The sequence below is a fragment of the Ochotona curzoniae genome, unplaced genomic scaffold (genome assembly GCF_017591425.1).
Source record: "Ochotona curzoniae isolate NIBS_2020 unplaced genomic scaffold, NIBS_Ocur_1.0 contig_485, whole genome shotgun sequence".
NCBI lineage: Eukaryota > Metazoa > Chordata > Mammalia > Lagomorpha > Ochotonidae > Ochotona > Ochotona curzoniae.
In genome coordinates, this window is record NW_024466402.1 from 60,586 (window position 1) to 79,592 (window position 19,007).

General features: G+C 39.0%; 1 pseudogene; it reads left to right on the plus strand.

The window, feature by feature from the left end:
• Positions 1 to 1,980: 1,980 nt before the first annotated feature.
• LOC121161765 lies at positions 1,981 to 7,680 on the plus strand (annotated as a pseudogene).
• The last annotated feature ends 11,327 nt before the right edge of the window (positions 7,681 to 19,007 follow it).

A 19,007-nucleotide genomic window follows, 5' to 3' on the forward strand; every position in this document is an offset into this window, starting at 1 on the left:
TGATGTCTAAAATAGTCATTTATTTTCAGAAAAAGAAACATTGAAAAATCACAGTCAATTGTGAGACAATACACAGTTCTGGTATCCTGAACGTAACATTATTGTCACAAAAAGCATCATAGCAATGTAGACAATGTTTCAAGACAAAGTAACATTCTGATATAATAAATTTGATCCAATGTTGACCTAATCAAGATAATATAAAACAAAATTGATATTCAAAATTTTTTTGTGACCTGCCATTTCATAAATTATCATTGTCATGTCATAATAGATTGTAGTATGAGAAAAAGCATAACCTGCTATAAATTTGTCCTGGTTAAGTCACAAATCAGCTGAAATTTCAACAAAGTAGTTTTCCTGATCCACAATTCATTTTATTTTCATAAAACCATAATGCTGTTATAGTCATGTTATAGTATTAGCCACTATTATGCAATAAACATTCCGCAATGATCACAGAAACCCTTTTCTGATTTCATTAACCTTCCCTCGTATAATCATTATCAATGGAATGTCAGAAACCAACCACTATGCTGTCATGTGCAGCTTTGAATACACACACCATTAATTTCATAAGAATATTTTTTTTAAAGATTTATTTTTATTATTTTTTATTGGAAAGGCGGATATACAGAGAGGAGAGACAGAGAGGAAGATCTTCCATCCGATGATTCACTCCCCAAATGAGCACAACAGCCGATACTATGCCGATCCGAAGCCAGGAGCCTCTTCCGGGTCTCCCACGCGGGTGCAGGTTCCCTTGGGCCATCCTCGACTGCTTTCCCAGGCCACAGGCAGGGAGCTGGAAGGGAAGCGGGGCTGCCGGGATTAGAACCGGCGCCCATATGGGATCCCAGGCGTGCAAGGCGAGGACTTAACCACTTGCGCCACCGCGCCGGGCCCAAGAATATTTTAATGTAATAATCAAGTAGTCAGTTATAACACTACCATTGAGATGTCGTACTCAAATATGGAATCATACAACACATTGTGAATTATGAGATTATTACTTTTGAGTTCATAAACCACAATTGTAGTCAGGAAAATGTGCTGAGACGTTAAGATGGCCGACGGTGGCAGACTGATGTGACCAAGAGTTAGGGAAGTGGAGGACGGGAGTTGACAGAAGTGAGGGCAAGAGGAAGAGAATCCCGTGGAACACGGGGGAAATGCTCGAGGGTCACCAGGACTGAGAAAGACGGCACCCAGCAGTGAAACAGACGTGAACGAGTGTGAGCTGCAACCTGAGAGAGTGAAGGACGGCTCCTTGGGCTACGGAGACTCAAACAAAATTCGGTGAGCGAAATTCAGGGAACGAATTTCAGTGAGTCGCTAAGACAGGGAAGTGACCGCCCGTAGCAAGCAAAGAGGACAGAATGAACCCTGGGGAAAAAACAAGGCAAAGGGTGTCTGGAATGAGGGCTATGCGGCAGATGTGGAGTTAGGCAGTCTGGCTGGAGGAGAGAAAGCCATCGTGCAGAAAGAATCAAAGCAACCAGGTGAACATGGGAATTAGAATCCTGCCACATTGGCCTGCACCAATCCGGAGTCCATGAGAACTTCACAAAAGGGAGACCTAACACCTACTTCTAATATCACCCACGACTGAGATGCCCACAGGGTCACAGAGTTGCAGGAGTGAAGGACAATGGGAACCAAGCTCTGCCAGCAAAAGAGCAGGCACCAGGAAAAAAAAAAAAAAAAAAAAAGATTCAAGAACGACAGTAACTCGAATCACCCACAAGGTGGCACTCTGGAAGAGCTTACTTCTACTCCCAGTCCTCTGCTGCCACCTTGTGGCTACACAGAGTTATTGCTGAAATTGATTTTTTTTTTTTTTTCCTTTCTCAAGTACCCCAGCAACACAGCAAAGACAAATACCACAAGGCAACAACACCACACAAAGGCATGGGGCAAAGTCACAGGAAAACAAATGATTAAGAGCAAGAAGCCAGTGCCACCCTGAAAAGTCACGAAATGGTCTGGTCCATTGCAGAGATGACAGATGAAGAAACTGATGAACAATCAGATAAGCAAGTCAGAAAAATAATAATAAAACTCTTCAGAGACAATGAAGAACGATGGGAGGAGCTCAAGGAATCTGAAAATCACATCATCACAAAAACAAAACTATTCCAAAATGATATCCTTAACTTGCAGCACATAGTTGAAACCTTATCTAACAGAATGAATACAGCAGAAGACAGAATCTCTGAAATGCAAGACAGCCAGAATGAAAACACACAGAACATCAAGCAACTGGAGGAAAACTTGAACAAACCCAACAAGACCATAAAGGAAATGGAAGACAACATGAAAACGTCAAATGTCAGAATTATAAGCCTTCTTGAAGGAGTGGAGAGACAGGTGTGGAATAGGTGCTCAATAAAATTATAGAGGAGAACTTCCAAAATACTGGGAACATGAATCCAGCCTGAATTCAGGAAGGACAGAGAACCACCAACAAATTTGACAAAAAAAGATCTCACTCAGACATGCTGTGCTGAAGTTCACCTCCAACGAATACAAGAAAAAAATTATTAAAGAAGTACAAAGAAAAGACAAGATTACATTTAGAGGAAAACCAGTCACAATCAATGCTGACTTCTCAGAAGAAACCCTCCAAGCAAGGAGAGAATGGAGTAAAATCTTTCAAATCCTGAAAAGACCTGCCAAGCAAGAATGATGTACCCAGCAAAGAACTTGTTTGTATTTGAGAATGAAATTAAATACTCCCAGAGCAGAGAGAAACTAAAAGAATATGCCAGCATGAAACCAGTTCTACAACAAAAATCTCTTTAGAAATGTGATAAACCCAGAAAGAAAAAAAAGGGAAAAAAGGGAAAAAAGGAAGGAAGGAAGGAAGGAAGGTAGGAAGGAAGGAAATAAAGGAAGAAAGAAAGAAAGAAAGAAACAAAGAAAGAAACAAAGAGAAAAAGAAAGAGAGAGGAGGTACAATCCATAATCGAAGATGGCAAACTGGAAGACATCCACACTAAATGCCACACAAGAAAAGACAAACAGAGATACCAACACTCACACACACACACACACACACACACACACACACACACACAGCAAGTCAAAATCGCAACCTCTCAAAATTAACTCTAAACACATATGGCCTAAAAATCAAACAATTAGTTTTATGTCAAGTCCCAAGAAAGATACAAAATACAGGAATTGAAAACACACACTTACAGAAATTGGAAAAACAGCAGCAAAATGGCACCAAATGCCAAAAAAAAAAGAGAAAATGAAAATTAACAGCATCAAAGATACAAAAGGCAGCCTAACAACAGATACTGTAAGCTTTAAGGAAATAATTAGAAATTACTACAAAAAATGGTACTCCAACAAATCAGAAGACCACCAGAAAATGGAAAGGTTTTGGACTCCCTCCACGTACCAAAACTTAGCCCAGAGGCAACAGGAGACCTGAACAAGCCTATACCGGGGTGACAGATTGATTCGATGATTAAAGACCTTCCAACAAAGAAAAGCCCAGCCCCAGATGGTTTCACTGTAGAATTCTACAAAACACTCCTAGCAGAATTAACCCCAATCCTCTACAAACTCTTTGAGGCAATAGAAAAGCAAGCAACCCTTCCAAACTCATTCTATGAAGCCAACATCACCTTAATTTGAAAACCGGATAGAGAACTAACAGAGAAGGAAACCTACAGATCGATTTCCCTGATGAACATTGATGCAAAGATTCTGAACAAAATCTTAGCCAATAGAATCCAAAAAAAACATCAAACAGATCATTCATCTGGATGAAGTAGGATTCATCCCGGGAATGCAGGGATGGTTCAACATTAATAAATCCTTAAATCTAATACACCACATCCCAAAATTGAAGAACAAAAATCTTTTAAAAGTGTCAATAGATGCAGAAAAAGATTTCAACAGAATTCAAACCCATCTCATTCTAAAAACTCAAACCAAGGTAGGCATAGAAGGAACAATCCGTAACATGATCAAAGCAACATATGAAATCCCAACACCAGCATCATACTGAATGGAGAAAAACTGGAACCCTTTCCACTGAGATCTGGAACAAGACATGGGTGTCTGCTATCTCCACTGCTACTCAACATAGTACTAGATGTGCTCACAGAGGCCATAAGACAAGAAAAAGAAATCAAAGGAATCCTAATGGGAAACAAAGAAGTCAGACTTTGACTATTCACAGATGACTTGATTCTATACATAGAAGAATCAAGAGGCTGCTAGAATTCATACGAGAATTTGGTAGAATGGCAGGATACAAAATAAATGCACAAAAACCAACAGCCATAGTGTAGGCAAACAGCCCCAAGATGGAAAAAGATCTAACCAGCAAGGTACCGTTCAACATAACAGAGAAAATGAAATGTCTAGGAATAAATTTAACTAAAAGTGTATAAGACCTCTTTGAAGAAAACTACAAAAAACCATAAAAACAAATTGAAGAAGACTTCAAAAGATGGAGAAGCATACCATGTTCCTGGATATATAATATCAGTATCATCAAAATGTCCATGCTACCAAAAGCAATATATACATTTAACACAATCTCAATCAAATTATTCAAAACAGTCTTCATAAAACTGGAAAAAAAAATGATACAAAGATTCATCTGGAAGCACAGAAAAGCCATGAATAGCTAGAACCATCCTAAAAACAGGAAGTTAACGGGCACAAAGACAGAAAGTATATTCAGTGGAGTAGAATAGAAGCAACTGAAGGGAACCCACATAGATACACACAAATAATCATTGGGAAAAAAAAAATGACAGTCCAGGGAAATGGGAAGGTCTCTTCAATAAATGCTGTTGGGACAACTGGTTGATAGCCTGCAGAAACAAGAAGTTAGACCCACATATTTCACCATACACTAAGATCAAATCTAAATGGATAAAAGACCTAAACCTACATCCAGAAACCTTCAAACTTATTGGAAGAAAATGTTTGAAACACGCTGCACCCCTATGTCCATAACAGCACAATCAATAATTGCAAAAACATGGAAGCAACCAAAATGCCCAGCAAGAGAAGATTGGATAAAAAAAGCTATGGTTCATCTACTTCATGGAATAATACTCAGCTATCTTAAAAACTGCATTTAGGGCCCAGCACGGTGGCGCAGTAGTTAAGGTCCTCGCCTTGCACGCCCCGGGATCCCACATGGGCGCCAGTTCTATCCCGGCAGCCCTGCTTCCAATCAAGCTTCCTGCCTGTGGCCCGGGAAAGCAGTCGAGGACAGCCCAAAGCTTTGGGACCCTGCACCCGCGTGGGAGACCCGGAAAAGGCTCCTGGCTTCAGATTGGCATAGTATCGGCCGTTGCGCTCACTTGGGGAGTGAATCATTGGACGGAAGATCTTCCTCTCTGTCTCTCCTATCTGTATATCCACCTTTCCAATAAAAAAATAATTAAACAAAACTGCATTTATTTGTGGTCAAATAGGCCCAATTTTAAGCCATTATGCTAAGGGAAATGTGCCAATTCCAAAAGTTAGATACCATATGTTTGCCTTAATTTAAGATGAAATGATGTCAATCTAAAAAACAGTACCTGTGAATTGTAATATTGCAACCTCAGTCTGTGTCACATGGAATAATACATATGAACCAACAATCAGTGAGAGACAGACTGCTTATGATCTACATCAAGGAACTGAAAAGCATGATATGCTTTTAATATCCTGTTATTCCATAATGGGTCAGGAGAGCAGAGAAATCTTCCACCTTGTCAGAGTGTGTGAGGAAGATGTTAAGTATAACCTATCAAGATTGTAACTGGTAACTAAAAGGCAACAGACTCGAATCTGTATTAGATACTAGCAAAAACTATAGACATACAGGCGAAATCATGCTTGAATATTTCAGTAAAATCATGCTTGATTACTATAAGCAGCTAAATATAAAAATGAAAATGGACACAAGACAGCTGAATAGTATCCTATAATCATTTTAAGGTGTATTACAGACAGATGTATATAAACTAAAATTGGAAAGTCAATGAAGTAGACACAGGATGTGGTGAAGAACTTGTATTTTCTAACGTATTGGTCACTTAACTTCATGTCAATTAACTTCATGATGTTGTAAATTGTTGTTGAAGTTGTATAGTGACTTTTGGGGGGGATGATATTCTGCCATCTCTGCTTTCAGACCAGGGATGGTCTCCCAATGAAACTGCTGAATTTGTGTGGACAATAAGAGAATCATGACTGCATATGAGCTGAACTACTGCAACAATATAAAAATAATTCAATATGGGGGAGGGATTTTGGAGTGGTTGAGGGAATCCCAGAGCCTATGAAACCATGTCATAAAAGGAAATTAAAAATAAAAAAGAAAATATGGTTATACACTCAACTGATTAGTAATAAACCAGCATACTGGCATTATAATCTCAAAATTCTGATGACTCAGTCACAAAATTATACAAATATCATGATGCCACATTGAGCAATCAAAATATATTGTGATGTCATAAATCTGAGAATTATCTGACATAGTCCATTTTAATGTTATAACCAACAACTGTGATGCCATGAACCTACCTTTAAGAGCAAATTCTCAGGGCTAGTATTGTGGTGTATCAGATAAAGCAATTACCTGATGAAACTCCTGGCTCCTGGCATTGGTCTGGTCCAGTTCTGGCCAATATCACCATTTGAGAAGTGAATCAACACATGGAAGATCTCTGCTTACCCATCTCAGTCTAACTGTGGCCTGTAGAAGAATAAATAAATATTTTTTAAAAGAGGTAGTAATCAATTGTGATATTACCAACAAACCATTGATTGGTATAATCAAATTTTTATGTAATAGGCTACCAGTTTTTTGTCACAAAACATTTTGATGTAATCAGCAATCAGCATGTGATCAACAACCACTCTGATATCATAAATACTGCTGTGCTGTAGCAGCAGCAGTGGCAGCAGCAGCTGTTGGGGGTGGGGTTTCCAGGAAGATGGTGCTCATAAGGAATTAGTTTAAAATCTAGAGGTGAAGTCCTGATATGAAAAAACACTCTGATGTGATGTTGGAGTCCCTTTCCAGTACTGAGCAACAGGCGAACTGGAGCCTATCGGGTTTGACAGCTTTACTCTGTGGCAGAAGCTAGCGAGAATGAGACTGGAGATGGAGAAGGAATTGAAGTGCTAAAAAATGAGCAGTACAAGAAACATGATGAAACGGGGCAGAACACCCACAAAATTTGCCACCTGAAGAGCAAAGTTCCTGCCTTCATGAAGATGATTGCTCCTGAAGGTTCCTTGGTGTTTTGCAAAAAAAGCCTGGAACGCCTACCCCTACTGCAGAAATATTGTAACGAATGAATTTATGGAAGATGATTTCTTCATTAAAATTGAAACATGGCACAACCCAGACTTGGGAACATTAGAAAATGTACATGGTTTAGAACCAAACACATGGAAAATGGCTGAAACTGTCCACACAGATATTGCAAATCGAAGTCAAGTTGAACCAGCAGAATACAAAGCTGATGAAGATTGGCTTTATTCCAGTCAGTCAAGACTAAGAGAGGCCCTTTGGGACCAAACTGGAAGAAGGAGCTCGCCAACAAGCCTGAATGTCCACAGATGTGTGCCTATAAGCTGGTGATCATAAAAAAAAAAAAAAAAACTCCTAAAAAAGAATGTCTATTAAGTAAGGAATAAAGATACAGGCCAGTTTTTACTTGTTTTCCTGAAGAGGAAAATCCTTTTAAAAAGAATTTCCGGGTTTTATTGGAATTTTTTCTTTTAAATTTCAAGTTTTTTTCTACACCAGACCTAGCAAAACTGGAGATGATAGTTTGTGATTTACAAGTAACACTAGATAATTGGCAGGCTCCTGCTAGGCAAACAAATCAAGGAGGGAATTCATTGTCATGGTGCAGAAAAATTAGAAGTAGGGCACTTGGGTGAGTCTTGTCCCTGAAACACATGTGTCCTGGAGCTGTGGCTTGGAAACTATGCAAAGGCTCCGGGTCCTCAGAAGATGGGGTGTGTGGCAGCCCTCTGCAGCTGGTACGTGTCCAGCTTGGAGACAGGGACCCTGCCTGGACACACCTCCACCCCTAGGTTGCCACCCCAGCTGCAGTGGATGCTTGCTGGAAGCCACTGCCCACCGCCACTTTTTTTTTTTTTTAATTTAACGCAGGTAGAACACCTAGGTAAGATTTGTATTAGCTTTCTCTGTCTGTGTTCTGTCTCAGTTCTGTGTAATCCAGTCTGGTCCTGAAAGCTTGTGTAGAATAATGGTGTTGAAGCCTTCAGGGCAGAGACCTTCTCCTGTAACCTCCCCCGTTCCTGCGACACGCCCTGCCCTGTAGTCAGATAATTCCCACTGTGTCCTCTGGCATCAGGGTTACTGCCACATCCTGAGACCCTGTTGTCCTCCGCTGGGCAGTCCATCTTCCCCGAGCTGCGTATCCTTGGGACTAGCTCCCGCTGTAAGTTAGGTCCATTACCATCACTCTGTGGATGAGGGACACGACGGCTCATTTTGCGAAGTAAGGAGTCCAGCCCTCTCCTTGCAGTGAACTTAACTCTCACTGGCATCTGTCGTGTTGGGCACCTGGGCACACACGGAAACACCGGCCCAGCCCCTGAGTTTTAATGGTTTTCTAACAACTGTTGAGATTTGAGGGTACGTGTGGTGAATGTAAAATACCTAGTTTACTTGGCAGTCTCTGGTTTAAATTACAGTATAACAAAGCAAATGAAATTTAAACAGAAAATAAATTTGATCACAGAAAAACAAATAAATACTGCTGTTATGTCACAGCAAATTTTGATACAATAATGCTACTAGAGTCTAATGAAAATTATTTGTGAGGCTATGAAGCACACACTGTGCCAGCAGTAACACTTTCTCTCAGAAACAGCCATTTTATTGTCATAAAACACTGTGATGTCATAATAAATTGGTTTGTGATTAGTCACCATTATGATATAAAATAAAAATAGAATTGTCATACTCATTTGTGCTGTCACAAAGGTATCATTGAGCCTTTATGAAAATGTGAAGCCATAACCGAAACTGTGTGCCATTATACCCAGTCCAATGTGATAAAACAATTTTGATATCAAATAAAATCAGTTTTGATATGAAGCCTCACATCAGAAAACAGCCACTGTGCTACAACAAATAATTTTGCTTTCATCAAACAACCATGACACCATGGTTAATTCTGAAATCATATCATTGTGATATCATGAACCAACAATAATTTCATTCTAGCTCTTACTGTTTTAAACCATCACTGCATTTTAAAAATAATTATTGTTTGTCTTTATTCAGTTGGTAGGTGATAAGCTGCTGTGCTTATACCATAATTATACCATTGTGATGTTAGCATCAATGGTTTAACTATTCATTCTACTAGAATTGCAATGTCATGGTCAATAGATGTTGCAGAAAGCTTTGTAACATTATAAACCTACAACAGTGATGACATAATCATGTGTGATACCATAAAACACCTTATGAAGTCATAAATAATTGCTTTATCATAATGAAATGTACAATTATAAAAGTATAATGACTTCACAAATCTACCACTAGGAAATCAATTGAGATATTAGCCATAATATTTATGTAATGTCAACTGTAAAATCATAAACACAAATTTCAAATTTTGCAACACAGGTTTCATAATGATACTTCCTTTTTACCTCCTGCCCATGTTATGAACTCTAATCCACCATTTTTAATTTTTCTTTTTCTTTCCCTTAAGTGTTTACCATGGTATAGTTTCAGTTCACTCTCAATCCCAAGATTAACACTACATTAAATAAATAATTCAGTGAAAGTATAGGAAAGCAAGAAAACCCTATTTTTTCTCAAGAGCATAGACAAGGCTACAAACTAGAATTCTTGAAGTGTCAATCTTGCTCCTGTACATTGTGGTTTTATATTCTGTTTACTAGTCATCACAGATCAGAGAAAACACGCTTGCTATTTGCTCTTGAATACTGGTGTATCTCATTAAGTATAGTGGTTTCTAGTTGCATCCATTTGTTGTAAAGACAGAATTTCATTTTTAATGGCTGAATAATATTCCACAGTGTATGTGTATTACATTTTCTTTACTCATTAATCCTCATTAATCTTTAGCACTAGTTTTGTACAGGCTTCACTAACCCTGATTTGCAGTCATTCTAGTAAGTGATCTCACCTTATTGACAAACACAAACTTCTCACAATTATTTATGGGAAAAATGTCATGGAGGAAGCATGCTTACCTCACGTAAGAGCCCCACCATCGGTATGCATAGATGTTTGGATTAATGGCATCTAGGTTTGGGAGCCATAAATACCATGGAGAAATGGCATAATAGGCCTTTGTTATATAGAGTCATTCACTTAGTATAGATTGCCTACTAATTAAATAACAAAAAACAATCATGAATATGTTGGCTAACAGCTGTTATAATCTGCAAGTAATTTCAGACCCATAGATTTATATAATGATTGGTTTGTAAACATAGGAAAAAGACATGTTGCAATGGATCAGTCACTAAACCTTTACCTTGAACACACCGCTCTCTCAATAAGGCATCAGTTCCTGTCCTGGCTGCTCCAGTTCCCATCCAGCTCCCTACTTTTTCATGGGAAAGCAGTGATGGGTAGTAAAGGGTACCAAAACTTTGGGAACCTGCATCCACATGGGAGTCTCGGAAGAGGCTTCTTGCTCCTCTCTTTGGGCCGACTCCATCCTAGCTGAAATCCTGCATATTAATTTTGTGTAAGTTACATAATTTACAAATATTTCCTCCAGTTGATTGTTGCCTCTTGATAGTCTTTTGTTCATTCTGTTCCACTGGATTTTATGGCTAGTCTCAGTGCCAGGCTGTTTGAATTATAGCTGCCCTGTGATATGTTTTGGAATCTTTTCATCTGATATCCATTGTCAAATTGCATTTTTTATTTCTGGTTCTGAGTTATGTTACATTTTTAAGTAACATAGCAGACAGAATAGGTATATGAATAATCATCAGAAATTACTACAAAAATAGATTGAAAAATGTAAAAGAATTGGATACATCTATTGACACACATACAATTTACTAAAATTGAGGCTTGGTAACATAGAAGATATAAATAGAATAATAGCTAGGATAGGGATGGAATCATTAATAGAGAATCTCCTGATAGTGGCAGGCAGGGTGGGCAGAGTGGAACCTCCATTTTATCAGCCACTTTAGGCATTGTAAATTTCTACTTTTCTTCGTGTTCTTTTCTTCATGTTGTTGTGTATTTTCATTTAAGGGATGTGTGGTGACTGTGTAATAGAGACTATCATGTCCAGATGTGAGTACACATGTGAGTATGCAGTGCAGTGTGCATCTCTACTTCCACACTGAAGATGGACTATTAATGAAACTGTTATCTTGGCAATAGGATGCTGGACTCTGTCATTGTCCATGCCTGCAATGATGAACATGTGACTGTTTATGAAGGACTATGTGATAGTAATAATACAGGGGAATTTGGTGGGGAGGAAGGGGACTTGGGAAAGGAATAGGGAGATCCCAGGGCCTATAGAACTGTATCATAGAATGACGATAATAATTTAAAAAGAGGTAAACATAAATTAAAAAAAAAAAAACTGAGTGTGTCAGGACAAAAAAAAAAGAAAGAAAGAATCTCCTGATAGAGAAAATTACAATGCCAGATTCCACTGCTGAATCTATCAATCCTTTCAAAAGGAACTAACTCCAAATCTCATATTATCAAAAAAATATTTAAATAGATGGATAATTCCCAATCTCATTCTGTGAGGCCAGCTTCATCCCCCAGCCAAGATATGATACAAAAACAAACTATAGAACAATAGTATTGATGAACACAAATGTAAAAGTCATCAATAATATATACATATTGAAATACCTTGAGGTAAATTTTGTGAAGAATGTCGGGGATCACTAACATGAAAATTACAAAACCATCAGGAAAGAAATAGAAGACAATTTTAAATGAAGGAAAAATTGCCATGTGTATGGATTGATTCAAATATCACCAAATGCACACATGACGTAAAGAAATTTGCAAATTCAATCAGATGTTACTTTAAATTCTATGAAGTTCTTCCCAGATACAGAAATATAAAAATGATGTTAAAATTCATGTGGGAATGCAATAGACCCTAAATATCAAAGCCAATTGTAAACAACAAAAATGAAGCTGCAGATATTATTACACTCGACTTCAAGAAGTACTAAATGGCAGTTGAAATCAAAACAGCCTGCCTGGTGTTGACAGAAAATCAAACCTGAAAATCTATGGAGCAGAATAGAAATCGCAGAAATGAACCTACATATCTACTCCCAACTGATATTTTTCCTTTATTAGAAACCAGACTCTATCCATGTAAAAAGGACCAAGTATTCAAAATTTATTCTGAAAAAAATCAATTTGTTGGGAAAGTAAAAAGAAGACCCCTACCTTAAACCTTAGACAATATCAACTCTGAATGGATCAAGGATGTACATCCATGATGTGACTGCAGCATAGTACTAGCCAAAACTTTGGAGATACTCTACAGTACATGAGTATAGACAAAAGCTTGCTGAAAACAAAAACAAAGCAAAACCACACACACACACAAAACAGAAGCACCAGCAATGAAAACAAATAATCAAATGGGAGTAAATGAAGCTAAAAATTTTCTTCATTGATTGTAAGGAAAACCATCAACAATGTGAAGCCTAAGCCAAACAGGAAAGCAGGAATCAAGCTATTCCTGTTTGCCCGTGAGATGATTCAGTACATAATGGAACCACAACTCTAAGAGACTCATAGGAGAGAACTCATAAGAAATTTTGGTAAAGGTTCAGGATAAAAAAGTCAACATATAAAAACAGCAATTTTTATGTTCTAACAATTACATGCTGAGAAAGAACTTGGAGGATCAGACTCATTCACACCAGCTGCAAAAAAAAATATTTAAATACCTTGAGGTAACTTTAGTGAGGAATGTGAGGGATCACTAACATGAAAATTACAAAACCATCAGGAAAGAAATAAAAGACCATTTTACATAAAGGAAAACTTGCCATGTGTATGGATTGATTCAAATGATATCACCAAATGCACACATGACGTAAAGCAATTTGCAAATTCAATGAGATGTTACTTTAAATTCTATGAAGTTCTTCCCAGATACAGAAATTAAAAATGATGTTAAAATTCATATGGGGGGGCCTGGCGTGGTGGTGCAGTGGTTAAGGTCCTCGCCTTGCATGCCCGGGATTCCATATGGGCTCCAGTTCTGATCCTGGCGAAGCCGCTTCCCATCCAGCTCCCTGCCTGGGCCTGAGAAGGCAGTTGAGGACGGCCCAAAGCCTTGGGACCCTGCACCCCTGTGGGAGACCCGGAAGAGGATTCTGGTTTCAGATCGACATAGCATCAGCCGTTGCGACCACATGGGGAGTAAATCATCAGACAGAAGATCTTCCCATCTGTCTTTCCTCTCTGTATACCTGCCTTTCGAATAAAATAAATAAATAAATAAAATTATATGGGAATGCAATAGACCCTAAATATTTAAAGCAATTGTAAGCAACAAAAATGAAGCTGTAGATATTATTATACTAGACTTCAAGAAGTACTAAACGGCAGTTGAAATCAAAACAGCCTGCCTGGTGTTGGCAAAAAATCAAGCCTGATAATCTATGGAGCAGAATAGAAATCCCAGAAATGAACCTACATATCTACACTCAACTGATATTTTTCCTTTACTAGAAACCAGATTCTATCCATGTAAAAATGACCAAGAATTCAAAATTTATTCTGAAGAAACCCAATTTGTTGGGAAAGTATAAAATAAGACTCCTACCTTAAACCTTAGACAATATCAACTCTGAATGGATCAAGGATGTACACCCATGATGTGATTGCACCATAGTACTAGCAAAAACTTTGGAGATGCTCTACAATACATGAGTATAGTCAAAAGCTTGCTGAAAACAAAAACAAAGCAAAACCACACACACACACACAAAACAGAAGTACCCACAATGAAAACAAATAATCAAATGGGAATAAATATACCTAAATTTTTTTTGCATTGATTGTAAAGAAAACCATTAACAGTATGAAGCCTAAGCCAAGAGAATGAGAGAAAATATTTGTGAAGTATGGGATAATGCTTCTGATAGAGTATTATTCATTATGTGTATAAAAGAATGAGAAAGTTTAAAAAAAGCATTTAAGAAAATAAAAACGGATATTAACAGGAGGTTTTCTAGTGTATTAAATTGTGCAACAAAAATGAGAATAGTTTGAGGTAGGTACCATGACCACCGAGGCAGGACCAGGGTTGGAGGGGATGTAGCACACAACTGAGTCAATAAGAAATGAGGCAGATACAAGATGAAAACTATGGAAGCATGTGGCTTGAGGGAAGCGCTGTGTTTGAGGAAGGAGGTTCATCTAGAAAGCTTACTGCCTGAATCTTGTGTTGAACTGCCTGGAGAGTAAAATTATAGCAGCTGGCACACTACAAACATGGATAGCTACATTCCACATTACTGATAAGCATACAATGCTTAAGGAGCAGGAAGCAAAAAAGGTGACTCATACAGAAGTCAGTGTGTAACTGTCTCAAGGCTTTCTTAAAGCACACAGTCCTGTGTCCTTGGTCCATTGCCCAGCTAAGGATGCTCATCCACAGGTCTCAACCCTAGTCTTGGACTTTTGCTCACTCACCTCCTGTGTTAAGATGCCACATGTAGCAGCACAAACTGTGAGAGAGGATATGAAATAAAATGAAGCAAGATGATATAAAATGAAATGAGAACATGAAGAATAAGAGACAAAACCCAAGTAGAGTGAAGGAAAGAAATAGATAGTGGAAGACAGGGCTGGGAACATAACTGACCCAACAATTGCGACAACCAGCATATGCATAGGCTGACTGTGGCGATGGACTGTGCCAGACCCTGTCAAACTAACACAAGAATCAGGTTTGGGATCATCTCAGATGAAGTTTCTTTGAAGATCCCTCCAACTGAACTGCTGATCTCAGAACCCCAAACATGAGGAGGCTATGTTAGCCAGTGGATTCTGAATAGGTTTCATTGCAATTGGAACGGTGAGATTGGCAGCAATTCAGAGCTGTTGAACTGTCAAAACTGCTTGAGCAGGATCCTCGGAGCATGCCTCAGACCAGAGACCTGGGATTGGTGGGAGGCTGTGTGGGATTTTTCCCCTTTGTTTTTCCTCTAACCCCAGATACAGAGGAAAAAATAGTATTAGTGTGGAAACAATGGCATTATTCACTTTCCTGTAGCCCCTGACCCTTTGTACCCTAATCAACTAAGTAAGATTATTTTTTAAAAAAGAAGAAATAGATAAAAAGTGATCCAAAGGAACCTGCTTTGTTGTAGGAGGTCCTTAGGAAAGAGATGCTGTGTGGTTATTGTAAATGATGCTCTAATTATGTGTGTGTTCCTCTGTATGTACCAGTATGCATGTGCATGTATCTGTGTGTATGCGCTATGTGTCTGTCTGTGTACACATGTGAATGCAAGTGCATGTGTCAACAGGCATGCACAAGGGTGTGTATGTGCAAGTAACATTTAGTTTCTGTGTACTTGTATAGGCAGAGTACACTTGGAGAGAAATAATGTAAAAACCTGCACAATTGCCGATATGTTGGTGGGAACACAGCAACAACAAAAACCAAAAACAAATGAAGGCCACTGAGAAAAATTTAATAATGATAGCTTAAATAATCAGGGTAACATTTTAGGAAACAGTTTTAAATTTGAATATTAAAAAGGTTGGAATTGGGAAACTGGCATTAAGGGGAAAAGAAAGAAGTTAGAAAGTTGTGGAAGGATTCCTGTTTCTTCACATTCATTTCTGTAACCCCATGAAATGACATTTGGAGTTTTTCAGCATCTCCAGCTCTCACCATGTCCCTGGTACGGGAGGCATCCTCCATACACTTCCTAGACCTGCCAAGAGGTGGACCTGCAACAAGAAGAAGATTCTGGAAAGCTGTGCTGGATGGACCCATGGTTCCCGGGTGTAGAGATTCTAAGAAGTCTAGGCTTTGGTAGTGTGAGTGGGGAAAAGAAAGATGAAACATGATGAAACCTTGTATGATATTAAAAGAAGAGCATATTATTTATATAGTTTTATATGTAGAACAAATTTTAGCATCTAATGTTTCAAGTATTCAATTACTGGCATTAAATACATTTACAATGCAGTACCACTGTCACTGATATCCATTTCCAAGACTTTCTCATTGTTCTAAACAGAAATTCCATGTGCATCTATTATTGACTGCACATTTCCCTCTCCCGTCCATGCTCTATAGCTTCTATGCTACTTTTCCCCTCCATTTATTTTCCTATTCTAGCTACCTCGTGTAAGTGTGATAATTAACAAGATTTTAATTTACCAAAAAGACAGCATTCTGTAATTATTTTTGCTTCTTCTCAATGTTATCTGGAAAAAAAATGTCTTAACTCCTTTAAGCTTAATTCTTCTGGTAAAAGAAGATAAATGTTACTCTGTTACCTAATAAATAAAATCAAATACTTTAACATAATAATTATTGGTCACAACATTTTTCTTTTTTAAAAAGATTTACTTATTTTCATTGGAATGACAGATTCACAGAAAGCAGGAGTAACTGGGCCCGGCAGCGTGGCCTAGCAGCTAAAGTCCTGGTCTGCACGCCTGGATCCCATATGGGGAACCAGTTCTAATGCAGCCAGCTCCACTTCCCATCCCGCTCCCTGCTTGTAGCCTGGGAAAGCAGTTTAGGTCAACCCAAAGCCATGGGACCCCGCAGCTGTGTGGGAGACCCAGAAGTTCCTGGATCCTGGCTTCGGATAGGCATAGCACCGGCCATGGCCATTGCGCTCACTTGGGGAGTGAATCATCAGATGGAAGATCTTTCGCTCTGTCTCTCCTTGTCTCTATATATTTGATTTTCCAATAAAAATAAAATAAATCTTAAAACAAAAAAAGAAAGTAGGAGTAAGAGGGTCATCTTCCCTCCAGAACATAAAGAAGGTCTTCCATTCGATCACTCCCCAAGTGGCTGCAAAGGCCAGAGATTAGCTATTTGGAGCCAGGAGACAGAAGCCTATTCTAGGTCTCTCAAATACGTGCACAGTCCCAAGGCTGTGGCCCATACTCCGTTGCTTTCCAAGGCAATAATCCACGTGATGGATTAGAAACAGAGGAGCCAGGACTTAAACAACTGTCCATTGGTATCCTGGTACTTGAGGGGGAAGGATGAACCAGTTAGGCTTTGCACTGGACCCAATTATGGGGATTATTACTGAACAATGTGAAATGCTTCCTTGCATGTGGTCGCCTTAAGAAATGACTGCTGTCGTCTTAGGAGAGAGTTGGCAGCACTTCTGTTGCCACCAGTTACATGAAATATATTCCAGGAACAATGAGTTTTTCCCAGGATTAAAGTAGAGAATTCATACCTGAATTTTCTTTTTACATTTTTTAAAATTTATTTTTATTGCAAAGGCTGATTTACAAAGAGAAGGACAAACTAAAGTCTTTCATTAGCAGGTTCACTCCCCAAATGTCTGAAATTAGCTGAACTGAGCAAGAGTTTCCTCCAGGTCATCCACATGAGGGCAGGGGCCCCAGAAATTGGACTATCCTGGGAGCAAGATTGGAAATGGGGCATCTGGGACAATAAAAGCCACCCATATGGGATGCCTGTGCTTGAAGGTTGGAGGATTAGCCCGTTGAGCACCAGCCACCAATACCTGGATCTTCATTTCATTCCTTTTAAGTCATTCTAAAGTTACACTCCAACTCCACAACTATAAATGTCCTTCTCCTGCAGAGCTGGCAAGACTTTCCCAGGCTTGATCATAATTTTTCTCTGGGCCGTAATATTCCTTTCACTCAGCCGCAGCCTGATTTACCAACAACCTAGCTCCTGCTGAATACATCTCCAACTTCATTGTGGTTACATGCACATCTGATCCTTTCAAATCTCTCAAAGAAAATTGAGGAGACAGGAAGGAAGCCTATAACTCACTATCAAATAAGCCAGCACGCACTCATTCTCACAAACAAGTCACCGAGCCTGGCAGGCCCTTGGATTGCATATGACATGCCAAACAGGAGCTCCATCTCCTCCTCCAGCAGCATGTAAAGATGGTTGAGTGAGGGAAGGAAGCCTAGGTCTGCAATCAGGGATTTTCAACCAGACAGTTGCAGGGAAGGACTGGTGGCTCCTTGGATCATGCTAGGTGCATCAGTCAGGAGTTCCATGTCCTATGTCCCCAGCAGCATGTAATGGTGGCAGGGTGAGGGAAGGCTGCCTAGGCCTAAGAACAGGGACTTTCACTCCACCAGATGCAAAAAAAAAAGGAGCTGGCAGGTCCTTGGCTAGTACTAGGTGAGTTTTGGGTTCTTGGAAATATGGACCTATATGGTGTCTGGGCAGACAGACTTGCAGGTATCAAGGAAAATCAATGGATTGGATTTCTACCAAGGAATGAAGGTAGACACCCAGTGAAACTTCCAAACATCCTTATAAAAAAGATAAATCACAATCCCTACTATTGACCATGTCAACAATGTCATGACCCATATACAGAGCAAAAAATCTGAACCATTTCTCTTTGATTCCTAATTTTAAGTGATTGTGCCCTGGCACATGGTTAGGGTGGGTTTGATGAGGAAACAATCCATTCACATGGCCTCAAGAGTTTCACCCACAGAATTCTTGGTGCCTGAGAAGCATTACCTCAAGTTGAAGAAGAAGAAAGTCATTTCATGGAGGCATGATTCCACATTGCTGCTTTGCTTATCATGATTCTCCTCTTCCCTCACTGCTTTAGGCAGGTGCAGGTCATTGAGGAAGATGGAGTACGTAAATTTCTTGTATTACAAAATGGGGTTCTTTCTACAGCTTTTCAAAACTGCTTTAAGTGTCATTAAACTGCATGCCTTGGATTGTATGCTGAGGATAATTGTTTAGCCCTAGAATGGATAT